The sequence below is a fragment of the Oncorhynchus tshawytscha genome, linkage group LG13 (assembly GCF_018296145.1).
Source record: "Oncorhynchus tshawytscha isolate Ot180627B linkage group LG13, Otsh_v2.0, whole genome shotgun sequence".
Classification (NCBI taxonomy): Eukaryota; Metazoa; Chordata; class Actinopteri; order Salmoniformes; family Salmonidae; genus Oncorhynchus; species Oncorhynchus tshawytscha.
The window spans coordinates 36,162,211-36,181,378 of NC_056441.1; positions in this window are offsets into that span (position 1 = coordinate 36,162,211).

Genomic DNA, 19,168 nt, shown 5'->3' on the forward strand with positions numbered 1-19,168 from the left:
ATTTGTGATATCCTTAACATTAATTACCTGGATAGGGTTTGGTATTTTGGTTGGTGGAGGCAGGGTCGAGCCTGGAGTGGTGGAGGAGTGTGTCTGGGTCTGGCTCTGGTTCGTCTGGGACCGCTGTGGCCCCGGCAGCACCTTTAAGGAGAACACACCCGTCGTGTCTGCCCCATTTCTTTCCAGACCGAGGGTATAGGTTCCTGCATCAGAAAGCTTAATGGACGTAATGGTTGGTAGGATTTCATCACCTTTACAGAGTTCAACAGTGCTCCCAGGTTTTCCCCATATCATGGAAAACCTATCCACCTTTGTGGGATCCCCTATGCTATAAGGATACCCTCTTCTCCAATCCCAGGACTGTCCCAAATTGGTTATCATGTAATCCCCATACGGACACCCTCCCCCATTACACAGGTACACTGTCACCCTCCTATACACAGGTGTTAAAACCAAACACAAATATCTACATTTCTTCCCTGCCCTTTTGGCTCAAAATATGTCCCAAATACTTAACATGAGTCTCCCATAATTAAAACTTATCCTTGCTAATTTTCACACCACATTCATCAGAGAAAATATAATGACACTATAATGTAAATTTCACTGCCTTTTTGTATTAAATTACCTTAATATCAGTATTACAAATGACCTTAGATTCTCCATCCAAATGGCTTTCCAATGAGGCTGATCAGACCACAAAGGAAAGTTACAATGGAGGTCATAAGTCATACCACCCCCCCAAAGAAGTGTTTCTTGCTATATTAAACAACATTCCTCTATCAAAAGATTTCACCTATTTAATTATGACTTCTAATATTAAACTATATTAAACTATAATAATTAAACTTCTAATATTTCATATGTGATTGTACCCCTTTAAGATATCATGCCTCTGGGAAAAATGGAAATGTACTCCCTCCAATCATTAGTTTTAAATTGACTCGATGTTTCATGTAACTCATTCAATCCTTCTCCAAATTTACTCAACCTGCAATCCATTGTGGTTGTTGGTATTGTTGACCTTTTGAACCCCCTCTCTGACCCTGCCAGCTCTCTGAGTTCCTGCGTGTCCCCCATTGGCCTCTCCCCCTTTGGGGTCCAAAAGGTCCCCTAACTCTTCTCCGGATTACTCCTGATGACTGCCCACAACTCCATGCCCAGTGACCATAGTCTCCACATCTATAACAGGTGAGGTTAGCCCCTCTGTCTGGATCTTGATTGTAGCTTGGCCATCCTGTAGAAGGTGGTTGCCCCCCATACGCATTCCTTTGGGGTGTCATCAATCCCGCCATAGTCTGCACCACAGCAGTAACAGTGTCACTGGTGTTGGCTCCAGAAGGTTGTGGTGCAGGTTGAGGAGTGCTGGTTAGAGGCATGTTTTGCTGGCTTATCCTCTGCCAGTTGCTTCTTCAAGACTTTCTTCTGTAGTTGCTTCATTTCATCCTCTTCCTTCCTTTTTCCTTCTCTCTACATGGTGTTGAGCAATCTCAGTGAATTCCATCACATTCTTCACAGTGATCCCCACCACTTTTTCACACTCTGTGCGCACCTGGTCCGGCATCCCTTTCATGCACTGTTCCAGAAAAAGATGTTTCATCTCATTCTTATCTGGCTCAGCATTCCAGGCCTGTCTCCACAGGATCCTGGCTTTTTTCATATAAACCGGCACAGTTTCATCCTCTTCTAGGGTCAATGATTTCATCAACTGAGGCCTGGGTTGAGTGGGGTATTTCCTCCTGATGGCAGTCCACATCCCATTGCAGTATTGATCAAATGGAGTCTTTATGGCAAACATCCCTCTCATCCCCGCATCATTCATGAGTTCACGACATTCCTTGTCCCCCATGCATCTATTCATGTCAGCCACCATGTCTCCTACTGTCAGTTCATCCGCTGCAGTCAGGCTCTCAAAGGCCTTCACCCACCTACATCCAGACTCTTCTGGTAGCGGCAGGGCTTCTACTAGAGTCTGCAAGTCCCTGTGAGCCCAAGGTTTGTATACTGTTTGTCCACCAGGTAGTTGTATTAGTGGCATCATGTTAGCACCACCCTGTTTGGTCTTACTCCTGGTGTGGTGTGCAGGAGCGGACTGTTGATCCCATAGGCCCCCCTCAAATACGCCACAGATTAATCTTTGGTCAAGCTCACACTGTGGGGGCCCAACCCGGGGTGTGTCTTCACCATCTTCATATTCCTCTGTTCCTTGGCTGTGCGTACCCAACCTGATGAAATGTACACCTGGCCCTGATGTCGGTGTGCATTGATTCCGCTTAGTCTGTTCCTTACGCCTTATTTCAATCCGTTCCATGTCTTTCAGGGTCCGTTCCAGTATTTTCACTGCTCCCTCCTCCTTTCTGAGTTTGTCTTGGACTTCATTCCATACTCTCCTCCGCTCCTCTTCTTCCTCTTGGGTATTTGTCAGGCTTGTCTCAGTCCATCTGATTCCATTATCAGAGGATACACTTTCACTCCTGCTGTCTATGCTCATATTTCCTCCTTCCATCTGTACTTTACTTAGTTCAGCCACTCCTCTGCTCAGCTCTCTGGCAGCTTCCACCAGAGCCTGTATTTCTTCTTTCCTTCCCTCTGACGCCAGGCACCATTCTTGTCCACTGCTGCCATCATCTGGTCTTTTGTGGTAGTTTACTGTGGCTGAGAGATCCAGGTACAGGTGCCATTATTCGTGGACTATCATAAGGTGGTGGCGCTTTAGGGAGTTCCGGGTATAGTCTACCTCCCTGTGGTTTTGGTGGGTTTTCATCCGTGCACATTTTCTTGAGTTTTTCCAGCATAGCCAGTCCTATGCGTTCCTTCAATTTAGCCTTCTCCATGTCTTCCTTGATTTTACCCTTACTCGGCTCTCCTCCCTGTTTCCACTCGGAACAGGTTTTGTATGTTTTACGCTTCAGCGCATCCAGCATTCTACCAGGCAATACTGCCCACTTCTATCCATTGTCTGTATAATTTTTCTCCTTTCTTTCTCCAATCTTTTCCTCCATTGGTCTCTAATGCTGATTTCAATGTTTTCAACACCTTCTCTGCCTCCTGATTAGCCATTGTCTAATGTATTTCAATTACTTGTTTTAATTTGAATACAATATAAATGATCAGGTTCAATTGTGTGCTGCCTTAGAATGTGTCCCACTCTAGCCACTGTCTAGTAAACACCGTGCAGTTCTCCTTTACCGTTTCAAAACATAACCTAGTTCATCGACTTAATACCTAATGTACCACAATCATACGGTTCGACTCTCTCAAACCTTCAAACATACATCAGTTCGAATCACTCAAACCTTACAAACATACACGGTTGAATCACTCAAACCCTACAAACATATGTCAGTTGGAATCACTCAAACCTGCAAACATACATCAGTTCGAATCACTCAAACCTGCAAACATACATGGTTGAATCACTCAAACCTGCAAACATACATCAGTTCGAATCACTCAAACCTGCAAACATACATCAGTTCGAATCACTCAAACCTGCAAACATACATCAGTTCGAATCACTCAAACCTGCAAACATACATCAGTTCGAATCACTCAAACCTGCAAACATACATCAGTTCGAATCACTCAAACCTGCAAACATACGTCAGTTCGAATCACTCAAACCTGCAAACATACGTCAGTTCGAATCACTCAAACCTGCAAACATACATCAGTTCGAATCACTCAAACCTGCAAACATACGTCAGTTCGAATCACTCAAACCTGCAAACATACATCAGTTCGAATCACTCAAACCTGCAAACATACGTCAGTTCGAATCACTCAAACCTGCAAACATACATCAGTTCGAATCACTCAAACCTGCAAACATACATCAGTTCGAATCACTCAAACCTGCAAACATACATCAGTTCGAATCACTCAAACCTGCAAACATACATCAGTTCGAATCACTCAAACCTGCAAACATACATCAGTTCGAATCACTCAAACCTGCAAACATACATCAGTTCGAATCACTCAAACCTGCAAACATACACGTTTTTATTTTTATTTTTATTTTTTTTATTTCACCTTTATTTAACCAGGTAGGCTAGTTGAGAACAAGTTCTCATTTGCAACTGCGACCGGGCCAAGATAAAGCATAGCAGTGTGAACAGACAACAACACAGAGTTACACATGGAGTAAACAATTAACAAGTCAATAACACAGTAGAAAAAAAAGAGAGTCTATATACATTGTGTGCAAAAGGCATGAGGAGGTAAGCGAATAATTACAATTTTGCAGATTAACACTGGAGTGATAAATGATCAGATGGTCATGTACAGGTAGAGATATTGGTGTGCAAAAGAGCAGAAAAGTAAATAAATACAAACAATATGGAGAAGAGGTAGGTAAAATTGGGTGGGCTATTTACCGATAGACTATGTACAGCTGCAGCGATTGGTTAGCTGCTCAGATAGCAGATGTTTGAAGTTGGTGAGGGAGATAAAAGTCTCCAACTTCAGCGATTTTTGCAATTCGTTCCAGTCACAGGCAGCAGAGAACTGGAACGAAAGGCGGCCAAATGAGGTGTTGGCTTTAGGGATGATCAGTGAGATACACTTGCTGGAGCGCATGCTACGGGTGGTGTTGCCATCGTGACCAGTGAACTGAGATAAGGCGGAGCTTTACCTAGCATGGACTTGTAGATGACCTGGAGCCAGTGGGTCTGGCGACGAATATGTAGCGAGGGCCAGCCGACTAGAGCATACAGTCGCAGTGGTGGGTGGTATAAGGTGCTTTAGTAACAAAACGGATAGCACTGTGATAAACTGAATCCAGTTTGCTGAGTAGAGTGTTGGAAGCTATTTGGTAGATGACATCGCCGAAGTCGAGGATCGGTAGGATAGTCAGTTTTACTAGGGTAAGTTTGGCGGCGTGAGTGAAGGAGGCTTTGTTGCGGAATAGAAAGCCGACTCTAGATTTGATTTTAGATTGGAGATGTTTGATATGAGTCTGGAAGGAGAGTTTACAGTCTAGCCAGACACCTAGGTACTTATAGATGTCCACATATTCTAGGTCGGAACCATCCAGGGTGGTGATGCTAGTCGGGCGTGCGGGTGCAGGCAGCGAACGGTTGAAAAGCATGCATTTAGTTTTACTAGCGTTTAAGAGCAGTTGGAGGCCACGGAAGGAGTGTTGTATGGCATTGAAGCTCGTTTGGAGGTTAGATAGCACAGTGTCCAAGGACGGGCCGGTATAGTATACAGAAGTAAGTATACAGAATGGTGTCATCTGCGTAGAGGTGGATCAGGGAATCGCCCGCAGCAAGAGCAACATCATTGATATATACAGAGAAAAGAGTCGGCCCGAGAATTGAACCCTGTGGCACCCCCATAGAGACTGCCAGAGGACCGGACAGCATGCCCTCCGATTTGACACACTGAACTCTGTCTGCAAAGTAGTTGGTGAACCAGGCAAGGCAGTCATCAGAAAAACCGAGGCTACTGAGTCTGCCGATAAGAATATGGTGATTGACAGAGTCGAAAGCCTTGGCAAGGTCGATGAAGGTCGGTTGAATCACTCAAACCTGCAAACATACATGGTTGAATCACTCAAACCGTACAAACATACGTCAGTTCCAATCACTCAATTTAAATAATAAAATGCGCAGTTATTTATCCTCCCTTGCTCTTATGCAATATAACCAGGTACTATAACTCTTATAAGGATCTATAAACCTTTCATTCAAACTTGATACCAGCTACAACTGAAATATCTAATGTACTACAAATGCTTCAGCAACCATCCAATGTAACACAGGTCTTTTTAATTTGTTGGCCTGCAAATTCTATCCGTAGATCATTCACTCTGATACAGCGCGCCCACTAATATCCCAGTGTTACTGCACTCACTCTAAATTTACCCAAAGTAAATATCCATTTATACTAGAAACATTTCCTCATGCACACCAGTACACAGCATTCATTGTTACATTGTGATCCTGCTCAGACACACACTAGTGAATTCTTTTAACCAATCCGATTCACCGTCATTCAAACAACTGGGTACGCGTTACACCAACCGACCCATTTAGTACATTACATTCGTTGTTATACCATAAGAGCGATCGATCAGTTCAAAATTGCATGTACCACAGCATATATGTCATATTCAATTATTTTTGTCAATTATAGTATTCACATAATTTGGTAACTTACATCAAACAGGTGTCTCACAAAACTAAATTTGGATAAAGCCAATGTGCAGAACTTTAGTTTTTCATAACAGGTGTCTGCTTACCTTTTTTTAGTTGACCGGTCAGGATTTGTGAGACACACCGTCTGACAACAGTACTGGCCAATCGGCTGGCACACCAATGTCCAGTGGAATCCTTCACCAGATCACGTTCGGGGTCACCAATTGTTAGAATTGCGTCAATTAGAATCTGGTATCAGGATAAATATGACAATGAGTCACCGATTGCATACTATGTATTTTTTATTAGCTAAGCAATAAGTGGTAAATGCAATTTTCGTATATACGGACTCTCTGTCCCACCTCGCAGGGCAAAAACAGAGAACTGACTTGTTCCTGACAAAGATATTATAATATATTCTGATGACAGTAGTAGTTCCGGCTTCCGAGCCGGCCTGTCAGAGTAGAGACTGGGCGTGGTTTCAACTTGCTCAGCCTATTGCAGGCGCTCAGGTGGGTCCCCGCCTCTTGGCGCTTCTGTTGATAGATGTAACTGTTGCTGCGAAGAACATCCATGCGCTCATGCTCGATACCGTTATCTCGCACCTGGCTCCTGTTATCTAACAAAAGACTGCGTGTTCTCGCAACACCACGCTCTGAATGTGCCCCCCTCCCAACTCATTGAACAGTTCCTCTCTTCAGTATTTTTCCATCATGAGAAAGGCCCATGGCCTTGAAACTTTTAACAATGTTTCAAGTCAGCTATGTTGCATAACACATCCATACATCCACACAAGCCAACAGCAGATAATATTCAATCACATATATGGTAACGGGCTATAGTGCATAACACAGAAACCTCATACACTACTGTTGTCCGTTCTTCTCCAACTAAACTCCACACACTTCTGGTTTCAAACTCGGCTTTCACTTCCGCCATGATTCCCAACCCAAGTCCCTGAAATCTTCTGCTTCTTTGGTATTATGGCGGTCAGAAAACAAATGTTATAGGTGCCTGCCGTCCCTTACAGGCGGTGTTTCAGCATACTATTCCGTAGTATGAATTCATTACACTTAGTCCCTGAAATCTTCTTCTTCTGTGTATTTTTATATGGCGGTTGGAAACCAACTTCAAAGGGGCAATCAGCATAAATGAGCTTAGTTCAACTTGTCTTACCCCATCAGAACCTAAAATATAAGCTTGCTTTATTCCAATGTTAGTTAGCGAAGTAAATGGTTAAAACTATCATTTTGATATCATGGATAGTCAGTCCTTGCATCCATAGCTCTGTCTATGAATCTGAGAGTGGTTACATTTCTCCAGCCCTATCCCTCAGCTTTTTACCGAAACAGGGGCGGGGCGTTTTCTTTGTTATTGTTTCAACTGCTGATTGCCACTTTACGGTGCAGTATGGCCAGAAACTCCATTGTGTATACAGATAAATGATCCATTTGTCAGAGTCGTGTGTATTGGTAGCAGGGAAGTCAGGCGCAGGAGAATCAAACTGAATGAAATGGAGTTGTTTAATAACAATAAATGAAACAAAACTCCAACACTAAATAACAATAAAACAAAGTGGGTACGAGGACAAATACATGAGGGGAAACAGAGGGTTAAATACACAACAGGTAATGAATGGGATTTAAACCAGATGTGTAGGAAGACAAGACAAAACCAATGGAAAATGAAAAATTGGATCAATGATGGCTAGAAGACCGGTGACGTCGACCGCCGAACACCGCCAGAACAAGGAGAGGCTTCGACACCGTTGCTCTTTTTGTCAGTGCCACCTTAAACTCAGGAACACTTAAAGCTGCCCCTGTCCTCCCTGTTTTAGGGTCCTTAGATCCATCAGTGAATATACACTGCTCAAAAAAATAAAGGGAACACTTAAACAACACAATGTAACTCCAAGTCAATCACACTTCTGTGAAATCAAACTGTCCACTTAGGAAGCAACACTGATTGACAATACATTTCACATGCTGTTGTGCAAATGGAATAGACAACAGGTGGAAATTATAGGCAATTAGCAAGACATCCCCAATAAAGGAGTGGTTCTGCAGGTGGTGACCACAGACCACTTCTCAGTTCCTATGCTTCCTGGCTGATGTTATGGTCACTTTTGAATGCTGGCGGTGCTTTCTCTCTAGTGGAAGCATGAGACGGAGTCTACAACCCACACATGTGGCTCAGGTAGTGCAGCTCATCCAGGATGGAACATCAATGCCAGCTGTGGCAAGAAGGTTTGCTGTGTCTGTCAGCCTAGTGTCCAGAGCATGGAGGCGCTACCAGGAGACAGGCCAGTACATCAGGAGACGTGGAGGAGGCCGTAGGAGGGCAACAACCCAGCAGCAGGACCGCTACCTCCGCCTTTGTGCAAGGAGGAGCAGGAGGAGCACTGCCAGAGCCCTGCAAAATGACCTCCAGCAGGCCACAAATGTGCATGTGTCTGCTCAAACGGTCAGAAACAGACTCCATGAGGGTGGTATGAGGGCCCGACGTCCACAGATGGGGGTTGTGCTTACAGCCCAACACCGTGCAGGACGTTTGACATTTGCCAGACAACACCAAGATTGGCAAATTCGCCACTGGCGCCCTGTGCTCTTCACAGATGAAAGCAGGTTCACACTGAGCACATGTGACAGACGGGACAGAGTCTGGAGACGCTGTGGAGAACGTTCTGCTGCCTGGAACATCCTCCAGCATGACCGGTTTGGCGGTGGGTCAGTCATGGTGTGGGGTGGCATTTTTTAGGGGGAGCCCTCCATGTGCTAGCCAGAGGTAGCCTGACTGCCATTAGGTACCGGGATGAGATCCTCAGACCCCTTGTGAGACCATATGCTGGTGCGGTTGACCCTGGGTTCCTCCTAATGCAAGACAATGCTAGACCTCATGTGGCTGGAGTGTGTCAGCAGTTCCTGCAAGAGGAAGGCATTAATGCTATGGACTGGCCCGCCCTTTCCCCAGACCTGAATCCAATTGAGCACATCTGGGACATCATGTCTCGCTCCATCCACCAACGCCACGTTGCACCTCAGACTGTCCAGGAGTTGGCGGATGCTTTAGTCCAGGTCTGGGAGGAGATCCCTCAGGAGACCATCCTCCACCTCATCAGGAGCATGCCTAGGCGTTGTAGGGAGGTCATACAGGCACGTGGAGGCCACACACACTACTGAGCCTCATTTTGACTTGTTTTAAGGACATTACATCAAAGTTGGATCAGCCTGTAGTGTGGTTTTCCACTTTAATTTTGAGTGTGACTCCAAATCCAGACCTCCATGGGTTGATAAATTTGATTTCCATTGATAATTTTTGTGTGATTTTGTTGTCAGTATATTCAACTATGTTAAGAAAAAAGTATTTAATAAGAATATTTCATTCATTCAGATCTAGGATGGGTTATTTTAGTGTTCCCTTTATTTTTTTGAGCAGTGTATTTTAAAATACATAGTACTGTGTTCCTCAATGTTCACTTACAATATTTACTGGAGCTACTCCTTTCTCATCAGCTCTTACCCTCTCAAGCAACCCTAGGTCTATCATTGGCTGAGGGAGCCACCAAGGTGGGATAGCACGAAGAACCACAGAAGGGCTGAACTCCTTCCCAAACAGTCCCATCTCTCGCCATGCCATTACCTATCCACCCAAAACTTGTATTCAGACTTTGTTCATGCTCCCAGCATTCTAGGAGTGCAATTTTGTAAGAGTGTAATCTTACGTCTTTGGAGATTTACCCAATTATGTCATTGTCGGTTGTTCTCTCATCTTTACCAGCATTTTCCCCAACTCTACCTGCAGTGCTGCCACCGGGGTGGTCCTGATTACTCCACAACACATTCTTATGGCTTGTGCCTGGATTACATCTAGCCTTTCTAAAAGATGTCTGAGCTGCTGATCCATACGCTATACTACCATAGTCCAGTGATCAGACAGGAAATGTCCGGGGGGGTCATCCAGTATGGGACATCCTTTTTCTTTTTGCGCAACCAAAATACGTTTTTCACACATTTAATACATAATAAATATTTTCTATTACATTTAGTTTATTTCAACTTTTTTTGAAATGATAATTATGTGGGCCTTTTTCTGTAGGCTATGTTACAAACAATATGAAATATGCATTAGGCTCATGTATTCAGCAGCTGGCAGGCAACCAGATGGAGTGATTGGAATAATTTGGCCAGAGGATGCAGACAAGACACCATTCATTCATTCATTCATTCAATATTCATTGATATATTATTTGTGCCACTTCAAAATTACAAAGCGATCATCTGAGTGCATGTCATCAATAGGTGGCAGTGTAATGTATTCTATCACCATCACAATTCACTGTCAGTAAAGAATCTGACGAAATGGAAGTAGTTTCCCCTACCACTGATCTGGAAATCAGAATCGGTTTCTAGCTTGAGCACTGAAATGACACGGACTGAGTGAGTAGCAGCACAGGTGAGATGCAAGGAATGATCAACCTATCGGGGAAAAAAGCACTCGACCCACCAGAGACGCACCACAAAGAGAGACAAACGCAAACATGAAGAGGGGTTGACAAACTGACAGGTGGAGGAGTGAGGAACCCAGACATGACTTGCAGACGAGTGTGAAAGGCTCTGAATTATAGAGAACAAACATGCAGGCACTCTCGCTCTCCCTCTTTTTCTCTCTCTGGGCGCCCACTGTCACTCATCTGCCTCATCAGATGTGCCTCTTGTGTCAAGCAGGTTAAACTAGATTAGCTCTTTGTCTCACGTCCTCTCTCAGAAGCTGGTTTCAAAATATGCTGCTATTTTGTCATGAAGAAAAACACAACCGATGCTAAAGCCACAAACCTGAATTTGTGTGTCAGCAAACTGCACCCCCTGACACTTGATTTGCTAAAGCAAACTGCACCCCCTGACACTTGATTTGCTAAAGCAAACTGCACCCCCTGACACTTGATTTGCCTAACTAAGGAATAGGGCTGGAGAAATGTAAGCACCCTGAAATTCATGGATGAAACTATATGGATTGAATCTGTATATTCGCTCCAGAAATGATTAAAAAAGCTATACTGTAAAGGCAGCAATACAGCCAGACAAGGGTGGCGGCAGGTAGCCTAGCAGTTAGAGCGTTGGGCCAGCAACCAAAAAGTCACTGGTTTGAATACCTGAGCTGACAAGGTGAAAAATCGGTTGACACTTAAGCCTATTTTGCTCCAGGGGCACTTTAGTACTATGAAAACAACACATTTCACTGTATATGACAGCAACAAAAAATTGCCACGTAATAATTGTGTTATTGCCACATACATCTTTTTGATGTTGATTTTTTGGGAGGTTTGGCTGCTCTATCTAACCCTGTGGTCATATCATCACTGCAGCTGTGTTCTTCCCATAATTTGTGTGACAAGTTTTGGCACAGGGCTTCTTGACACAAGCAGACCGTAAATAGTATGCTACAATCTGCTATATTTACTGCTGTTCAATCATCATTTCAATTAATGATACACTTCATATGAGTGGTTTCAGCAATTTCAGCCACACCCATTGCTGACAGGTGTATAGAATCGAGCACACAGCCATGCAATCTCTATAGACAAACATTTGCAGTAGAATGACCTTACTGAAGAGCTCAGTGACTTTCAACGTGGCACTGTGACAGGATTCTACTTTTCCAACAAGTCAGTTTGTCAAATTTCTGCCCTGCTAGAGCTGCCCCCGCAACTGTAAGTGCTGTTATTGTGAAGTGGAAATGTCTAGGAGCAATAATGGCTCTGCCACTAAGTGGTAGGCCACACAAGCTCACAAAAAGGGCCCACCAAGTGCTGAAGCCTGTAGCGGTTAAAAATCGTCTGTCCCCATTTGCAACACTCACTACCAAGTTCCAAACTGCCTCTGGAAGCAACCTCAGCACAATAACTGTTTGTCGGGAACTTCATGAAATGGGTTTCCATGGACGAGCAGCCACACACAAGTTTAAGATCACCATTGCCAAGCATCTGCTGGAGTGGTGTAAAGCTCACTGCCATTGGACTCTGGAGCAGTGGAAACAAGTTCTCTGGGGTGATGAATCATGCTTCACCATATAGACAAATCTGGGTTTGACGAATGGCAGGAGAAAGCTACTTGTCCGAATGCATAGTGCCAACTGTAAAGTTTGGTGGATGAGGAATAATGGTCTGGTAGGGCTGTGGCGGTCATGAAATTTTGTCAGCCCATTATTGTCTCACGGTAATTGACCGTTAATTAACATAACCACTGTTAGCATATCCAGGCTCCACACAATCAAGCCTCTGATGCTTTGGATCATCTACATTTAAAATCAATTGAATATACACCATCACAATAAATGAATGATTTATTTTAGGCAGATCTAAAGAAACATTACGATATTAATAACATTGATTTCAGAATAACAGAATATAAATTGGCCTACTGTATGTTATCTGCTTATTGTACGGTTCTGCTTTTCTTTTCTTAGTAAACCTTGTGTTCTTTTTCTTTGTGTTCTTGAACGTAGCCCTGTCTTTAATTTTTGTTCATTGATTTCACCTGTGTTTGTTTCTCACCTGGTCTCAATCAGCTCCCTATTTAGTTCAGTTCTTTCTGTTTGTATGGTTGGGAGGTATTGTTTGACGGCCTACCTGTGTTTTGACCGTTGCCTGCCTGTGACCACAACCCCTGCCTTCTGTGAAGGCTTAATAAGCATCTGCAGCGCTCTGCGCATGAATCTACACCTTTTTCTCCGGGAGTATTCATTACAGCTATGAGCCATGCAATACACTGTAGGCTTGTTAATTTAACAGACAAGATATGCTTATAAATCCCGTGCCACTATTTTATATTATATGATTTTATAGTAAGAATAATATAATTGACCTTGGCTGAATAAAATAGAATGGACATTTTACCCATTCCCGAACGCGAGTGCACGCATATGAAGGTGGCTATGTTCAGTGTAAAATTGATCATTTGGAACGGGTCCTGTACACTAGATTTAGCGATTTTTGGCAACTTCAGTGAATGATACAACGCATAGAATGCGTTAGAAATCAAAATATATAAGGGCTGCATGATGCTACTATGGGCTATTGATGTCCTGAAAAAATCGCAACCAAAAAAAAAAAGCTGGCGATCCGTTCCTTGCCTCAGGCTGCACACGTTGTTCTCTCATCAATTATCATATTTTCACCCATCAAACTATTCTCAATATAATTAGAATGGATTACTATGGAAAATGAGTTTCGATTTAGAATGGCCCATTATCAAAGGGGCAAGACAATAGCGAATGGAGGCCACTTTCCCGCCTGTACATTTTTCAATCATATTGGGTAGGCTACTCCGGTAATTTCGCTGCGCCACAGATTATATTCCGCTCTAACTCTGTATGCCAATTGGCTCTCCAACCCTGTTCCTGCAGCTACAGTACCCAGTGCTTAATTTGGGAAACCAAGTGAAATCAATTCTTGAACATGGATAGTAACATGTTTTTAAAACGAAACATATTTCATTAAACTGTTAACGGCCACTCTGCGCGCTGGAAAAAGGAATAGAGGGGAGGAGATGGATACACCGTGGTGAGACAGATATTCTGTAGTTTAAAGAAATGTGTCAGTCTCAATTATGGGGCGGGAAAAACCCCTGTTAATAGGCTATTCAAAAACAAATGTACTATAATTGTAGGCTAAATCTGAATTTGTATAATTTAGGCTTGACCAATTATGTACCAAAGATATCTTAAATCAATATGTTTTAATGTTTTTCTGCCAGGTGTAATATGTAGGCTATGTATTGTTTAAAGGCACAATCATTTTATTTGTATTTTTTTAAAGAAGAAAAATCAGGCCTTGGGCTCCTTCATATCTTGGCCTATGCTTATGCATCAGCTCTAATATGCATATGGGGGTTTTGAATGAATCGTCACTTTAGAAAACGCTGTCCATTTGGTCGTGTTAGGCTTTGAAACAACATCCACAACGACCATGTTTCCATTCAGTTTCAACCTGTTGTCGAACTTCTTTCTTCAAATTGATCAATCACAACAAGGTGAGTTTCAAAAAGCACATACTGTTTTGATGATAAGTGTTTGATGTGATTTTGGGGAAGACCCTTTCCTGTTTCAGCATGGCATTGCCCCTGTGCACAAAGCGAGGTCTATACAGAAAATGATTTGTCGAGATTGGTGTGGAAGAACTTGACTGGCCTGCACAGAACCCTGACCTCAACCCCATCGGACACCTTTGGGAGGAATTGGAACATCAACTGGATGAATTGGAACATCAACTGCGAGCCAGGCCTAATCACCCAACATCCATGCCTGACCTTACTAATGCTCTTGTGGCTGAATGGAAGCAAGTCCTCGCAGCAATGTTCCAACATCTAGTGGAAATAGAAGCAAAAGGGGGGACCAACTCCATATTAATGCCCATGATTTTGGAGTGATATGTTTGACTAGCAGATGTCCACATACTTTTGGTAATGTAGTGTATACTGTATACTGATTCTTGAAGAATATAACTTATAAATGCCTCATGAACGTAGTAAGCACAACTGTCTTATCCCATCGTAACCCAAAATACTATGATTTGACGCCGTTGTTTATGTTTTGTTGTCATTTGAGCCCATAGCTTCAAGTTGCTGTCAATCCTTTAACAGCTTCAGTGAAGGCTGAGTTGAATAGTACATTTATATAACATTTACTCAGGGGCGGACTTAGTGATTTGAAGGCCCTTGGCAGAGCCCCCCACTGCGTTCACATACGAGATAGGAAATGTGCCACGTCCTTAAATTATCCGCCAATGATATGATGCCCACCAGCCCCACCTGCCCTCTTTAAAAAAATATAAAAGGACGGAACTCAGTGCAGCGCACACACCTACCCGCCCAACACTCTGCGCCATGTTAGTGTTCCTCTGTGTCGTCTCTCTCCTCAGACTTGCTTCGGGTGCTACTGTACCAGACCAGGAGGAAGAGCTATTCCAAAATTCCTGCCTCATGGGCTGGTATGACTTCAATGGACGTTGCTATAAGTATGTTGCTTCACCAGTGGTCTGGGCTAACGCTGAGTCCTACTGTGTGTCTGAGGGAGCAAACCTGGCCTCTGTGCACAGTGAGTCAGAACAAATGTTCATCTCAACCCTGATCAAGAGTTTCGACCCTGCGGAGAGACCAACCTGGATCGGGCTGTCTGACGTCCACATGGAGGGGAGATGGATGTGGTCTGATGGGTCAGAGGTAGACTTTGCCAAATGGTATGAAGCACAGCCTAATGGTGGAGTGACTGAAAACTGCGTAACAACTCACTTTTCAGGCCCAAAGTGGTTTGACAGAGCCTGCAACAGCAATTTGTACTCCTTTGTCTGTGCCAAACGTCTCTGCAAATGAGCTGTCTTTCGAGATGGAGTGACTGTCCCTGGCTGTCCTGAGACTTCCATCCTGTAGAGGAAACCTGGTTTTCAATAATAAAGAAACATGTTTTTATTGAAAATAATGTCGAGTTGAAAATCCTTGAAGACTTATTTTTATTTATTTCACCTTTATTTAACCAGGTAGGCTAGTTGAGAACAAGTTCTCATTTGCAACTGCGACCTGGCCAAGATAAAGCATAGCAGTGTGAACAGACAACAACACAGAGTTACAGATGGAGTAAACAATTAACAAGTCAATAACACAGTAGAAAAAAAAAGAAAAAAAAGTCTATATACATTGTGTGCAAAAGGCATGAGGAGGTAGGCGAATGATTACAATTTTGCAGATTAACACTGGAGTGATAAATGATCAGATGGTCATGTACAGGTAGAGATATTGGTGTGCAAAAGAGCAGAAAAGTAAATAAATATAAACAGTATGGGGAAGAGGTAGGTAAAATTGGGTGGGCTATTTACCGATAGACTATGTACAGCTGCAGCGATCGGTTAGCTGCTCAGATAGCAGATGTTTGAAGTTGGTTAGGGAGATAAAAGTCTCCAACTTCAGCAATGTTTGCAATTCGTTCCAGTCACAGGCAGCAGAGAACTGGAACGAAAGGCGGCCAAATGAGGTGTTGGCTTTAGGGATGATCAGTGAGATACACTTGCTGGAGCGCGTGCTATGAGTGGGTGTTGCCATCGTGACCAGTGAACTGAGATAAGGCGGAGCTTTACCTAGCATGGACTTGTAGATGACCTGGAGCCAGTGGGTCTGGCGACGAATATGTAGCGAGGGCCAGCCGACTAGAGCATACAGGTCACAGTGGTGGGTAGTATAAGGTGCTTTAGTAACAAAACGGATAGCACTGTGATAAACTGCATCCAGTTTGCTGAGTAGAGTGTTGGAAGCTATTTTGTAGATGACGTCACCGAAGTCGAGGATCGGTAGGATAGTCAGTTTTACTAGGGTAAGTTTGGCGGCGTGAGTGAAGGAGGCTTTGTTGCAGAATAGAAAGCCGACTCTAGATTTGATTTTAGATTGGAGATGTTTGATATGAGTCTGGAAGGAGAGTTTACAGTCTAGCCAGACACCTAGGTACTTATAGATGTCCACATATTCTAGGTCGGAACCATCCAGGGTGGTGATGCTAGTCGGGCGTGCGGGTGCAGGCAGCGAACGGTTGAAAAGCATGCATTTGGTGTTGTATGGCATTGAAGCTCGTTTGGAGGTTAGATAGCACAGTGTCCAAGGACGGGCCGGAAGTATACAGAATGGTGTTGTCTGCGTAGAGGTGGATCAGGGAATCGCCCGCAGCAAGAGCAACATCATTGATATATACAGAGAAAAGAATCGGCCCGAGAATTGAACCCTGTGGCACCCCCATAGAGACTGCCAGAGGACCGGACAGCATGCCCTCCGATTTGACATGAATTGATGAATTGTAAGTAGAACTAAAAAGGGTTTGTGTTTGTTTCAGCTGTCTTTTTCTTGTGTCAAGAAACCCTGCACCAAAACTTGGCACAATAATTATGAGAAGAACACAGCTGGGTTATGTGGCAATACCCAACTTTTCGGGAATGGCTGTAGTCCTGCCTTTGAAACACAGTTTATTCACACAAAGGTTATCCATCTGCAAGTGGTGATAAATGTCAATTTTAAAAAATCAGTACTAGCAAAGGAACTAAAATGATCCAGATTGGCTCTCATTCGCAAGGTTGAAAATATTAGCAAAACATTAGCAATACAACACGTCTTCACATCCTTGCAATGGATGTTTTTTTTGTGGATTATGACAAAGTAAGAAAGCAGTAGTTAGCCATTTCAGGCATTTCTAAGCAGTGCCCTTCAAAAACATTTACATAACATACACTCTGAGATGGTGAATGCGCCGCGTCCTTCAATGATCCGCCAATGTTATGATGCCCACCTGCCCCACCTGCCCTCTCAAATAGATAAAGGGCAGGACGCACTGCAGCACACCTAACTGCTTATCAGTCCCAGCACAAATAATCAGAGCTGCAGACCTCAGAACCGTCTGAGAGAGAAACGTCTGTACCATGTTTGTGTTCCTCTGTCTCTCTCCTCAGTCTTGCTTTGGGTGCTGAACATGACAATCCCGTAACTGACCAGGGTGAAGAGCTACCCTCAGGGGACTCGAATGCCTTTGGATTGTGGTTTTCGAGGCATTTTCAATTACTATAGTAATGTATTTCCCACCAAAATAACATGACCTTAGCCCAAAAGTTCAAATATATACCAACGTATGCATTTATAGGGACATTGTTGCAGTTTTACATGTTATACAGAAACAATATTTGACTTCTTCCTTGTTGGGGAGAGAGAGAGTGGTTTTTATTTTTCAATTGGGAGCATTATTTAGTATCAATAGCGGCGAAGGGATACAATTGACAATTTCCTATTTAGAATCAGCAAGCAAGACAATACGACATCTTAAATACATATAAATGAAATGATTCTACAAATGATATATATATTATAATGTCTTATAAATAATCCTAGTGCTGATGATAAGGTGGATGCTTGTAGTGGAGTTAGGATACAGTCAGACAACAAAGTCACAGTAGGCATGACTAAAGTGGCAGTGTGCATTGCTCACTGGTTTCAAAATGTTGCAAAGGGGAGAAACCATCTCAGGGTAGCAAAATACCGACATCACCATGAGAGACAGCTAACCCAATACGCTTAACCAAAGGGGTTGAGTCAGTTTATGTGTCCTAATGAAACCACAGTCGTCCATCTCAGTCGCCGTGAGTGACGGCAAATGCCGAGCCAATAAGCCGGTGAGTAAATTAAAACCCTGCTGAGTTGCTCCTATTCTACCTAAAGAATCGATCGTCGCCAAGGGCAACAAACCGGTACAGTTGGTGGCCCCAAGGCGTGCTCTCTGTTTGGATTAGTGGGTTGTCAACAGTGGCAAGGCCACCGCATCCGTTCTAGATGTGCATGGTTCGCTGGGGGCCTGTATTCAACACGGCACCTGAAGTGTCACTACGGCTATTGCAGTGTGTGTGGCAGTTGTGCTGCGAATGGCTATTTTTAGCCATAGCAGTCAGTCTTGTAGTGAGGTCTGCTTCGAGCGATCATGCATATGGTTGGGTTCCGATGAGGGGATGCTATGTGGGAAAAAGGTCGTTCTTTTTGATGATGTATCAGGGCAGCTCGAACAACCAGATGGTGAAACAAGGGTAAGCAACATTTATTCTGAGATTTCAAATAGTATTTGAACTCAGGTCTGGGAAGAACGTTACTGTGTGAGAGAAATAAGAATAATATAAATCATTCTGAAAACGTGAACGCGTGGTCATTGAGGGAAATGGAACAATCCTAATTCGGCTACCACCATCTACCAATGACAGATGAATGAAGTTTGTTTTGGACCTCAGACGGGCCTGGAAGGCAGTGCATGACAAACCTACACACATTTAAACCACCACTAACCCTAAACTCAACCAATTGCAATTCCTTGCCGAAACGTAACCAATCACACTACTCGCCTAAACTTAACCAATCACATTAATTTCTGCTATCGAGGAAGAGCCGCCCTTATAACAAAGCTCCAATTTACAATACATCGGAGAGACATCATGTGTTTTTTAACGAGGAAGCGTAGTGGGA